Here is a 14482-nt window from a genome sequence, read left to right on the forward strand (position 1 = left end):
ATGTAAGGGAATAGCAGGCTGAAGACAACATGGCCACTGAGTAGGGGTTGCTAAGGGGAGAAGCCCAGTCTAAGACATGTAACCAAGCATTAGTAGGCAATCCTGTGTAAATGAGTGTTAGGATAGTGAATCGCACAGTCAGTGGAGTGTAGGGTAGGATATGGGGAGGAACAGAGTAGGAGATAGGTGACATCACAAGGGGGGTATGTATGAAAGTAGTGCAGCTCATTGGAGGACAGTGGCATCTGTTAGGTGTCAGTTAGACATCATGGAAAGAGGTGTGTCAACAGGTAGGCCAGGGAAAGCCAAGAAATGGAAGGTGTATACTGTAGATAACACCAAAGTTTCTTGCTGAGCGGGTATGCACGCATGTGCGCTCCTGTAAACTTGAGTAAGACAGAATGCTCACGTGGAAGCGTGAGTGCGTGTGTTTAAGCCGGAGTAAGCATGTATAAGGCTGTTGGAAGACCTCTAAACTTGTTTGCGCTGGTGTGTGTGTTTTAGCCCGAATAAGCAAGTTTTAGTCCGTCTAAGCATGTATGCGCATGTGTGAGCTGCTGTGAGCGTGTTTGCGCTTGTATGCGTGTTGCTCCCCCTGAGGAAACAGAAAGGAAAAAGGAAGCACAACAAATAGCAGGAAGCTACTAGGTGATACTAGTAGAGCTAGCAGGTGAAAACAATCCAAATCAGGCAATAACACAGGCAGAGCACTAGCCTAGCCCAGCCCAGCACTTAAAACTCTGCAAACAACAGTGCAGTTTGTTTCTCACAAGAGACACTGAAACACTGGAGTATGCTACTAGAAGTAAAAACTGAAAAAGCTTCACTCAGACAAAAAATGCTAGGGGCTGCCATTGTTGTTATAAGACGACATATGCAACATGCTGAGGGTGGTGACAATGCAAATGCTACCGGACAACCCACAGTGAGGAGATGGAGAAGAGTGTACAGGCCCAGGGTAACACCTACCAGGGGTTACATGAGCTGGAGATAGTGTAGCGCTATAGAGTGGACAGAGACCTCCTGCAGCAAATTGTGGAGCTGTGCAGGCCATGCCTCACATACAGAACCAACAGAGGGGAACCTATCCCAGTGGAAACCAAGGTATGTGTTGGCCTAAGAATACTAGCAACAGGTACCTTTCAGAGACCAACTGGTGATATGATGGGGATATCATAGGCATCAGCATCCAGGGTACTGCACCAGTTCCTGGATGCCATGTCAGCACATGTCGGTGATCATGTATATTTCCCCAATTCCCATGAGGTATTGGCCAGCAATATGCATCTCTTACAGCAAATAGCGGAATACCCTGAGGTAGTGGGTGCAATAGACTGCACGCATATAAGCATCAAAGCACCAGCCAGTGAGCGGGTAGGGCCTACATTAACCGCAAGGGCTTCCCCTCCATCAACTGCCAGGTTGTGTGTGATGCCCAGGGCATAATAATGAATGTGTGTGCTGGCTGCCCTGGAAGCTACCATGATTCCCATATCTGGCATCTGACGCAGCTGTACCAGACATTTGCCAATGGGGACATCCCACATGGTCACTTAGTGGGGGATGCTGGCTATGCACTGGAGCCGTGGCTGATGACACCCATCAGAAATGCACACACACCTGAACAAGAATGCCATAATGAGGCACATGCACAAACACGAAATGTAATCGAGCATGTGTTTGGGTTGCTCAAGTCACGGTTCCGGTGCCTGGACACATCTAGTGGAGCCTTGCAATACTCATCAACTACATGTACCCAAATTGTCATGGTATGTACTATGCTACATAATATGATCCTGCAAAAACAGCTGCAACAGGACCAGCATAGGCCTGGGCCAAACAGCCCCCCACCAGTGCCAAGGCCATCACAGGCAGACCGTGACTCGGAGGAGGAACAACCTGAGCCTGCCCCAGTAGGCAGACGGAGGTGTGCCCAGTATGCCTTGGCCTTGGCAAAAAGGCAATGCATAGCACATACACTGGCTCAGTAGGAACCCTGGAAATGATACCTCTCTCTGACTTGCACATATAGTAAAAGGGATGCCTAACTTGACACTACCTGTTGCCAAACATGTATGGGGAGTGCAGTATGTGCATCCGACATAGGCAGCCCTGCAGCACCACCTGAGGCATGATTGCCATGTGTTAAGCAATGTAAGGTAGTGCTAAACAGCATTTACCACCATGTTGTATATGCCAACTTGATGACCTTCAGTAGCATCCTACCCTCACCAAACATGAGGCCACAATATGAAGACAAGATGATCAATTACAACAATTGGCTTAAGTATTGGTGTCAGTGAAAGGGGATTCAATGCCTGTCAGCCTGGGATGAGATGCTCAACAAGACATGATGCTTTGCTAGGGATGGATTTCACCTATCACCTGTGGCCTATTGGATATTGCCAAAGGCTCTTGTCACCCCATAGTGCCTTTTCTAGGTAAGGCTCAAAATACAAACCCAACTCCATAGGTATCACAAGGGATAAGAAAGTATAAGTAATGCTACTCAATGCCAGAAGTCTAAACTGCAAGATGCATGCACTCCAAACACTCCTCAGCATGGAGAATGTTGATATCTGTGCAGTAACAGAAACCTGCTTTAAGGCTCCCAAGAGCACCCTAGCATTCACCTTATACCATGCTTTACAGCTGCAAAACATGGAACAAACTACAAAAGGAGGGTGAGTATCAATATTTGTCAAAGATACCCACACCCCCAGGTTGGTGGCACAGCATGAAACATCAGAGACTACCCATGTGTAACCAACAGTGGGTAAAACCGCCTTCTAGTTCATAGCCTGCTACAGACCACCCTCTTAAACCCAGGAACCACACTTGGCCAACTGGAGAACACATGAAAATATGAAGATCTCCCCAAACACCATTATATTGGGCGGCTTCAACTACCGAAACATACACTGGGAGCATTACCCTAGCTCCAACACCCTAGGCCAAAAGTTCCCAGAATTTATAAACCAAAATGCTATGGAACAACTTGCTACCACTCCCACAAGAGGGGAAAATATACTGGACCTGATCAACACCAACATGGGGACTCTATGCCCAAGACCAGAAGTGTATCCCTCACTGGTATGATCACACCAGATAGTAATCTCACTGGATATTCACATCCCCACCCCAGCACATGGCCAGAAAACCACAGTGAAAAATGTTCACTAAAGCATATGTCACACACCTCAAAACTGAGGTGGAATCCTTCACAGCCCCTGTGTCTGTGGAAAATACGGCCTAGACGTATAACCCTTTATAAACGCATTCTATGAACACCATCAGGAATGCATGAATCATGCAATCCCAAATAAAACCAAGACCCAATCCTCCAAAGGGAGGTATCCTGTTTGGTGGACCCCAGCCATAAACAAACCATACAATACAAGGCGGAAGCTACTATATGATAGATCCAAATCACAAAAAGGAAGCCATCTCTGACCAGTATTATTGAAAAACAATATCCACACATAAAATTGTCTAAGGCCATCTATGAGATAAAAATCGTACAGGACACCAAGGATAATCACAAGGCATTCTTTACTTATTGTAGGAACCTGTGTGGGAATCCCCAGATATGTTCAGAATTAGTCCAAAATGACAAACAATACAGCAAACCCACAAACATTGCCAACATCCAAGCTGACAGGTTCAGTGTAAACATCTCCCTCCCCCTCCCCACCAAAAGGGCAAATATCTATCCCAGCAGAGTGCTGGCCCCCTGACATCACAGATGCTCAGGTAACAGCCAGCCTCTCCAAAGCAAAACACACAGCGTCAATGGGACCAGACGGTGTCCTGGGCTGTGTCCAACATGAACCCCAAGAAGAATTGAACACACACATAAAACCACTGTTCAATGTCAGCCTTAACACACGATATGTACCCAAAGAGCAGTGTACAGCAACAGTGGACCCTCTCCACAAAGGTGGTGCCTCAAAGGATACTGCAAACAATCACCCCAGAAGCCTGACTAGGTTGGTCTGCAAAGCTATGGAAAGGATCATCATGGACCTCAGAAATAAACATATTGGGGACACACAGACACTGGATCCTACCCATTTTGCCTTTGTTAAGAGCCGATCCTGCCTCTTAAACCTGGTTGAGTCATTTAAAACAGTCACCAAGGCCATTGACGAGGGGATGGTGGTCCACACAGCCTACCTGGACCTTGCAAAAGCCTTCCATACAGTACCCCACTTGGTCATCATAGATAAGATCACCACCTTCAATAGAAACCCCTATGCCACTAGATGGGTTGCAAACTGGCTCAGGGACAGAACCCACATGGTCTGAAATGCTGGAGCGATGTCAGACCACAAACCAGCTACAAGTGGCATCCCACAAGGCTCAATCCTGGGACCTCCCTTGTTTGGTATATATTTCTCAGAGGTACAGGCCAACACAGAAGGACTGTTGGTGAACAAGTTTGTAGATGACTGCAAACTGGGCACCATAATCGACCCTCCAGCTGACACAAGCATCCTACAAAAGGGCCTCATAGAAACAGACAACTGGTGCCAGATCCATGTCCTCAAGCTAAACACAAAACAGTGTATAGTCCTCCCCTTTGTCAAAAACTAAGTGCCCACAAATTACTACATATGTGGTAACCCATTAAGTATGGAAGAAGTGATAAGGGACCTGGGGACCCAAGTTGATACCAATCTCACATTCGACAACCATGTGGCCAAAGTGTTCAGAGAAACATTTCATATAGCCCACCTAATCATGAAGGTAATCACATCTACATCAGTGAAGGTCATTGTGCCTCTTAACTCATCCCTCATCAGGCCCATAATTGAGTACAATGCCCCTTGTGGGATGTACCTTTTCAGACACCTGCAGCAGCTGGAAAGACCACAAAAGTACCTCACCAGGAGGATCAAAGGGCTCAAACACATGCCAGTCACTGCCCGGTTAAAGAAACTGCAGCTCCACTCAGTGGCATACTGCCTACCCAGAGGTGATCTGTGCCAGATGTATAAAGCCATGTCCAACCTGGAATCAATGGACATGCTGCACCTTGGAAAATCAGAATCCCATCAAGCTATGCGCTCAAGAGACCTGAACCTCAGGACTGAAATAAATAGGACATGCTGGAGTGACAGATCCATAACCCAGAGGCTCCCCCCATTCTTGAGTAAACTCCCACTCCAGGTTAGCCAGAGTCCCTCATTGACTCTCTTCAAGAGGAATCCTGATGAGTGGATGGGAGATTGTAGGTTTACCCTGGGTATCACTTCTATGTCACTGTTAGCCAGAGGCACAGCATACTAACCATGAAAAATGTAATGGCAAACTCCACTTACAATGTGTGTTGAAAGCCAAACACACTCTGGCTAGGATTATAAATGCCCTAGGGCAGATAGCCTAGTATGAACCTATGAACAGAATCACACACACCAAGTAGTACAACTGTGGTCACTGTGGAGTAATGTTTGCCAATGTCCTCCCAAGTTGGTGAATACACAGCGATGTCGGACAATCCTGTTTTAAGTAGGCCATAGCTGAACAAAATGTAACATGCTCATAGTTGCCCAACTGACCCTTAACTAGTCTGGTCTGCTCAGTATGAGCATTTACAGTAGTGATGGGACTCAAACCCATGATACTGTGCACCATAGTGAAAGTAATGAACCACTACACCATGACAGTATTGAAGTGTTCAGCCAGTATGAGAGAATGTTGCCAAGTCTTTGCAAACTATCCCATAGAAACCCTGCAAGCACAGCATAATCCCTGTTGAGTTATGACACAAAGGAGTCTGGCAGTAAGAAAACAACATGACTTCCAACACACACAGTATTAATGTCAATATTGGTCATGTTCACACACAACCACAAATGTAGTGGACTTCAGATCACAACATATGGAAAGGTCACACTGGGCATGCTCACACACTTGGATAAATGAGACACATGTCAGGCAACAAACCATGGAAAGCCTGAACTGGGCATGCTCACACACTTAGGCCATGTCTGAGTATAGCAGTCAGTCACACATATCTGGCAGTTGTATGTGTTAAGCCAGGAACCTCCCACGATCCAGCAATCCACCCTGTGCACACAGTTAAATGACAACAGACACATATATTAATATACCGGAACCCTGTCATGATCAAACATGTTACGCAGATACACACGTTGTTCACATAAACTGTGAAAGCTACGGCAATAAAGACCTGCAAACAGTAGCAGCAACAAATATTGTGCATCCCAAACATAAACATAGGTGCAGAGGTGAATACTAGGCTGTCTGCGCTGGGAAATTCATAAGCCTAGGCAGAGTGTATTTGGCGTCTGCCTCCCCAGTAGAGTAGCCTACTGTGCCTCTGTAAAGTAGGTCACAGAAGGCACCCTTTAAGGCTACTTTGCTGTGCCTCTGTCAAGCAGGGACACAGTGGAGATCCCAAGGGTGAATTTGCAATTTCCCATCCATGCGGCTGTATTTTGCTGGAAGAGGGTTGGTGAGGGCTATGTCTAACTTTAATTGGGATTCAATTCCAGAGTGAGGGGAGCCTGTGAGTAATGAATCTGTCCCTGCAGCATGTCCTATTTATGTTTGTGCTGAGGTTTACGTCCCTGGAGTGTGTAGCTGTAAGGGTCTTGGATGTTATGAGGTGGAGCATATCCATTACTTCTGGGTTTGAAATGGCTGTGTACGTCAGGCATAGATTACCTCTGAGTAGGCGTTAAGCAACTGAGTAGAACTGGAGATCCTTTAGCTGAGCTGCATAGGACATCTGTGTGTAGCCCATGATTCTCTTGGGGAGGTACTGTTGTGTTCACTGTAGTTGCCACAGGTGTTGGGTAAGGTACACCCCAAAAGGGGCATTGTAGTCAAACATGGTCCTGATGAGTGAGTAGTAGAGGGCCACAATGACCTCACATGATCTACATGCAAACACCCATGTGAGAAGAAGGGCTATACAAAGTTCTTAGCAATGACTCTCTGTCAATGTGATTAGCAAAGGAGAGGTTATGATCTATCTGGGTCTGTGGGATATTGCTCTGTTATGTAGTAGCTTCCTCCTTCTGTTGTACAGCTTATATATGGCTGGGGTCAACCAGACAGGTCTCCTGTTTTGGAGGAGTCATGGTTTTATGTGGGATAGCATGATCAATGCATACCTGCAGCTGCTCATAGAGTGCGTTTGTAAAGAATTCTGCAGACTGGTCTGTATTAACCTCCAGCACGGGGCCTCTGAAGTATTCCACCCCAGTCTTCACAATTGCAAAGTCTGCTTTTGAGAAATTCTTTACAGTGATTTCCTTGGCTGGCTGTGGGGACGGGATATGGATGTCCAGGGAAAGTTAATCATGGTCTGATCTTAACAATGACAGTTCTACCTCTGGTGTGGAACATAGAGTCCTCATGTTGGTGATGATAAGGTCCAATATGTATTCCCCCTAGTGGGTGTGGTGACTGGTTGTGCCATAGCACATGTATTCACAAATTGTAGTGGCTGTAGGGTGATGTTGAGGGCTTGAGTAGTATCCACAGTCAATATTTGTGTACCTGAAGTCAACCACTATAATGGTGTGTGTGAAGACCTTCATATCCAACACTGTTCCCAGGAAAGCCAAGTGTGGTTACTGGGTATGGGTGGGTGGTCTGAACTACACACCAAACCAAAAGGCACTTTTGCACAATGGTAGGTGTATATGCATGGCCTGTCATGCTTAGTGCAGTGGGACCATCCCAGAGGTGTGTGTATCTGTGATGTATATGGATACACCCCCTACTTGTGTTCTGTGTCACAAGTCCTGTGGTCACGAAGCATGGTATAGAACATAACCTGGCAGTGCCAGTGTGCATATGTGACCCTGAACTAGGTTTCTGTGAATGCACAGATATTGTTATCCCCCATGCTGAGGGATAGTTAAAGATGTACATTCTTTTTTGGAAAGACTGATGATGTCAGCACCCTATAAATACAGCAGGAGAAGGGAAATCATCTAGTAATGTGAATAGCGCACTGCGCTAATGCATCTGTTTTAAGTATCATAACATAGGTAGGGGTTTGAATCCTGCAAACACTGTGTGTGTGTTGGGGGGGACAGGGGTGTGTGCATGTCTGCAATTCTTTGTGAAAGGATTGGCCATTTTGAAGACTGGGATAACACACTAAAAGATGTACATTCTTCTTTGGAAACACTGATGATGTCAGCACCCTAAAAATACAGCAGGAGAAAGGAAATCATCCAGTAGTGCAAATAGTGTGCTGTGCTAATGCATCTCTCTCAAGTGCCATAACCTAGTTAGATAGGTGTTTGAATCCTACAAATGCCATGTGTGTGTTTGTCACACAGTTTGTTAATGTGTTGTGTGTTTTGCTGTCATTATTGTATGACATAGTATTATAACAGTAATTGCCATGCACACATCAGGTATGTGTTTGCCACATACAGATATGTACCTGTGACCTATAATAGTTCCTATGTGTGAGGCCTGCCCCATATGAATACAGTTGTTACCTTTGCCGCCATGTGCCGCAGCTTACCAGACCTTAGGCCATACATGTATGTTGCTGACAATGCAAGCTACTGCAGTGATCTGTGTCCTAGGCCAACTATGTGACACACACCCATGAAAGCTTTGATAGATTAATGTGGGTGATGGTTCATGTCTGCAGTATATGTCAGACATGTTAAAACACAGCAAAGTCTGTGAGTGATGGCCATCCAGTGTAGGTGTATGGCAACTGTTGCCGATATGCATACAGACACCTTCTTGCTTAGGTGATACACAGAGGGACTGCAGAATACCTTTGGAAATGTGAATATCACAGGATAGACAAGATAACACCTGTCCACATGTACACACCATTACCTGTTCTACATGATGGGTGCTACCACCTACATGGTACTGTTGGAATACTATGTTAACTACATGCTGATGACAATGATACAGTAGCATTACAGCAATATACCATGGCTTGGACAACAGGTATCTGTCCGTATGATACCCTTGTGGTGGTTAGGTGTGTCATGTGTAGAATGCATTGTAGGCCACTGTATGTATTTGCAGTCATGGATGGACATATCCATAGTGTGTTGGCATGTACATGAGACTGCTATATGCCAAAGGGTATTGTTCCCAGGGATGTTTGGGGCTCAGTAACAATGGCTACTGGTATAGTGTAGTACTGCAGGGATATCACTGACACCAGGTTCCTACGTCTGTGTATCAGTTGAGGAGACACCATGTAATGGCCACGGAATGTCAAGCTACGTAAGCTGAGTATACTACCAGAATGCAAACCATTGACATGTGGAAACCATATCACCCACAGCATACTGTCAAACCATGTCATGTTCCATGCTGACCATGTTCACAAATGTTCACCTGCAAGTCGGTGATGCAAACATCACACATGTACTGTCCACACCCCAACACATGCAGGCACAGGTACACACAACAGCCATGTGGCACATGTGCAGACAGTACACTTTGGGAATTAACACTGGTGTATACAAAACTGCAATGACAAACATATAGTTAATGCATCATGCATGCTCGAATCTACCCACAACAATATCATTACACTGTACTGTTAACAACATGATAATATTACTACAGTGCTATGTAGTCACCCTGTGCATCAGTACCATGCTATCCTGTTCCAGCATCAATGTTACAGATAGCAGGAGGTGGCACAGTTTCATCATATGCACATTGTTGGTTTGCCAGAGTCTGCCATTGACACATCCAATTGACATGTATGTGTGTGTGTGTTAGTGAGGGACAACAGTACAAGATGGGGAAACGTTGCTGCAATGTGTGTGTGTATGTGTTAGCCCTAGGTGTTAGCATTATGTGTGTGTGTATGCATGCACACAGTTCCACCATGTGGCTGCCATATACGGGTGTTTGTGGACAGCCACAGACTGTACCTGCCAGGTCATACAGGTCACTGTCTCTGGCCACGGACACGGTACCTGTGCCTGGCAGGGGTGCTACGGACAGTATCAGGTACTAAGCCAGACTGGGTACTGTCATCAGAAGCAGTGGGTTGTTGACTGGACACATGTCCCTGCTGGGACTGTCCAGAGCCACGTGCACGTGGTCTTTTAGGACGGTGTAATGACAGCACAGACCCAGCATTGCTGGGGCTGGTACTGGCACTATGGGAGCGGCTGCGGGTTTGCTGTCATCCGCGATGACTGGCAGCTGATAATGTTGCTGGCAGACGTCTACATTGATGCCTCAACCATCCTGCACTGTCCTGGCTCCTGGACATGTAGTTGTGGAACAGATCTAATGTGTCCCCCCAACGTCTATCAATGACCTCGCTGATGTTACGGATGGCAGACGCAACATCACGCATAGTGTCATTCATAGCAGTGCGATGTGCTCTAAGCTCCCTCAGACCCTGTCTGGTGTACCGTCACATACATGCCTGTGCCTGCATTACAGCCCGGAACATAGCTGAAGTTGATAGACCTCTGTGGGCATGTCTGACAGGGGCAGTACGACCACAGATGCTCCCATGAGAACCCCTGGACATCTGCCTGTGTGGTACCATGTCAGGAATCTGGACATGGCTGCTGTGAAGGGATGCATGTGACAATGATACCACACTACCCTGGTCAATGCCCACTGTATGCTGTCCCTCAGCTAAGGACATTGGTGACAATGGATGTATCGGCAGGATGACTGTGCGCATTGATGGGGTTGACAGCTGTGTACTGTCAAGTGGATGACCAACGACAGACCCTGTCACACCTCCCTGTGCCATTACACATGTACCATCTTTAGCACTATCCCCAGCAGTGGCTTCAGGTTCCCTGCTGCACTCCACCAGAGCAACATCAGAACCTGTGAGAGGAAGATAGGAAACACAGTTTACAAATGTGTACACTATATTAGCACACAGGCACACATGCACACATGGGCACATGCACACATGCACAAATGCACACATGCGCACATGCACACAGGCACACATGCACACATGCACACATGCACACATGCACACAGGCACACATGCACACATGCACACATGCACACAGGTGCACATGCACACATGCACACATACACACAGGTGCACATGCACACAGGCGCACATGCACACATGCACACAGGCACACAAGCACACATGCACACATGTGCACATGCACACATGCACACAGGCGCACATGCACACAGGTGCACATGCACACATGCACACAGGCACACATGCACACATACACACAGGTGCACATGCACACATGTGCATATGCACACATGCACACATGCACACATACACACAGGCGCACATGCACACAGGCGCACATGCACACATGCACACAGGCACACGAGCACACATGCACACATGTGCACATGCACACATGCACACAGGCGCACATGCACACAGGTGCACATGCACACATGCACCCATGCACACAGGCGCACATGCACACATGCACACGGGTGCACATGCACACATGTACACATGCACACATGCACACAGGCGCACATGCACACATGCACACATGTATACATGCACACATGCACACAGGTGCACATGCACACATGCACACAGGCACACAGGCACACATGCACACATGCACACAGGCACACAAGCACACAGGCACACAAGCACACAGGCACACTCCTCAGTACAGCAGATACAAGCACAGACACACCTGCAATCCAACACATACACAATACTGTTTTAGGGTGGGTGAACGTTTCACAAGGAAAAACATCACTGCACACGTGTCAGCATGCAGGTTATGTGTTGCACAGGAACATGCAGTGCAAGTGTAGACAGCCCTTGTTAACAACAGTATACGTGTACTTGATGCTTGTGTGTAGTTGTTCAGTGATTGTCTCCACCCTGGGACACAATGTGTACAAGGACATAACAATGTTGTGCAAGTGTTACAAGCTGTGGGTGCATAGATTTGCACACACACACACACACACACACACACACACACACACACACACACACACACACACACACACAAAACACATGATGGTGCTACACAATAACAGCTATGTGTACTTCTGTGGTCAGTGGAACTGGATGTGGTGTAGTAACGTGAGCCATGATCAACATGCTTCTTGTGGTCAGTCAACAATAATAATGTGTGCCAGACAGGCAGCTAGCATGCTGTACCTGAAGTGCAGTAACATGACTACATCCACAATTACACAGCCACTTGTTACATGGGTGTGTAAGGTGGCCAATAGTGAGCATTGCCTAACATGAATGTATTATTTGTTCCAGACTGTTGCACAAAGACATGATAGGCCTCTACCCCTCAGGTATATTATGTGTGCTGCATAGATAAGTGGGATGCTGAAGGCTGGCCATACAGCAGATGTCATAATTGGACATGTGTAGCAGGCTAAGGTGTAGTGTGTATGCCAAACATGTGTGTGTTGTGTATATGTGTATCTGGTGTGCCTATACAATGTCCAGTACTGTGTTGCCACACATGTGTGTCATGCTCTGTGTATTGCATGTGAGTGAGGCAGCTACTGAGAATAATGGGATATGCATAGTCTCACAGCAAACATGCACAGCATGCATTATGTGTAGGTGTGTTATATGTGCACACACTACACCTCCATATGACATGCACATGTAATTAGCAATAGTATTGTTATTACACACTCACCAGCATGGATTGGCTGCCTTGCTGTCACTCCAGAGGGACCTGCAAACATATAAGAGTGATTGCCAGTGGCCACAACTGTGCCTTTGATACTGTGAGTATGATAAAGTACAGTAGTACAACAGGTGGCTTTCACAGGTGTACAGATTATGCTCAGAATATCAATCTTGCAGAAGAATGGGCAGGTTAACAGCTACACAAACAGTACACATCTCACACATGCATAGACTACCAGTACAGAGAACAGTCAACTACAGATATGGGATGTTACCTGCACACTCCATTTCAACATGCTGGGTGGCTCCGGCCTCCATGATGACACATGTTTGTGGATGTTCTTGTTGTTGGCCTGGAGCCACAACACTTAGGAGGTGCTCTTCCACACTGGTGAGGGGGGGTGGATAGGTACCCCACCACCTGTGGCAAGCTGTTGTTTGTGGATATCAGATGCATGCTGATGAACATGTCTAATTAAATCACTGCAGTGATGGCGTACCTGCTCATATGTCCGGTTATGCATGCCTATGTCATTTACCCGACGGACAAGTTCTTGCCACAGTGCAGCCCTCTCATGCTGGTTCTGGCTGGTCCTGGAAAACAGCACAGAGTAATTATGCACCAGGCTCTGGTGGATCTCCTGATCCTCTGCTGCTGTATATGGTGGGTTTCTCTGATGTACCATCAACCTGGAAGAAAATAGGTGAGCAAGTCATGTGGCACACTTAATATTGAAATGTACTGATATCACTTCACTGCCATATATAGCATCTATCTGTCTATCAGGGGATACACATGTTCAATACCACATATCAGTGCTCAGCCCACAACTGTCTGACAGTTCCTGCCACACTCCATACAACAAACTAGTATACACCGGCACTCGGCACACTGTTTGGGATACAATGCACAACCTCACACTGGGGTATGTATCAAGCTAATGGATGAAGAATATTGTCATCCCATGCAATGAATGCAATACACATGTACAGTGTCAATGGTAATCCACCCTAGTCTTTGATGCCATACCCCTACCTGACATACGTGCACAGTTGTTACTAAAGCCAGCATACTGCTGTCACAGAATATACATGCTGCCAGGTACACACACATACCCTGTAACACACATGTGATTGCAGCCATGGTACAGGCATCATTACACACACATTACACATACATACAACACCCAAATGTATGACGACACAGATGAGCATTAACTGTGTACCTTATAGTACTGTGTGCCCCTACTTATAGATACCTATGCATGAGGTATGTAATCTGTGCAGACTACAGGTAACACACCAAACAGTGTTACCACAGAATGTGAACATACACCATACTGTAGTGTTTAGGCCTACAACATCAGGTAGTACAACAGTTCATATGTGAGCTGGATTCAACAGCAGTACTACTTACTAAGCATTCATGTATTGCTTCTGCCTATGATGGGACACCGCAGTTGTACACAGGGAACTACGGCACAACATATGCCAATCTACTATGTTTGCATCCCAATAACTGACACATCTTTCTCTGGCCTCACACCAAGGACACCAACTACCATGACAGACACAAACTCATGCTAAGCTATCACACCTTTACAGACCTTGCACACAGTCAGTGTCATGCTCATTCAATGTCACATAGCTGGTATTGCACTGAGCACATGTGTGTGTGCATTGTGTCATAGGTAGGTACTATGCTATTGGCCCCGGGCCTAGGGCAGCCTAGCCATATGCTACCCTGCCCTTTGGTACACATGTACTGTGATTTTACTTGCTCCTGTGAAACGGTTACACACAGGTGACTCACAGGGCATATTACCTATCTCCATGACGTTCATCAGGGGTATGTATGAC

The sequence above is a fragment of the Protopterus annectens genome, chromosome 11.part0 (genome assembly GCF_019279795.1).
Source record: "Protopterus annectens isolate FY-2018-M chromosome 11.part0, PAN1.0, whole genome shotgun sequence".
NCBI classification, from domain to species: Eukaryota; Metazoa; Chordata; order Ceratodontiformes; family Protopteridae; genus Protopterus; species Protopterus annectens.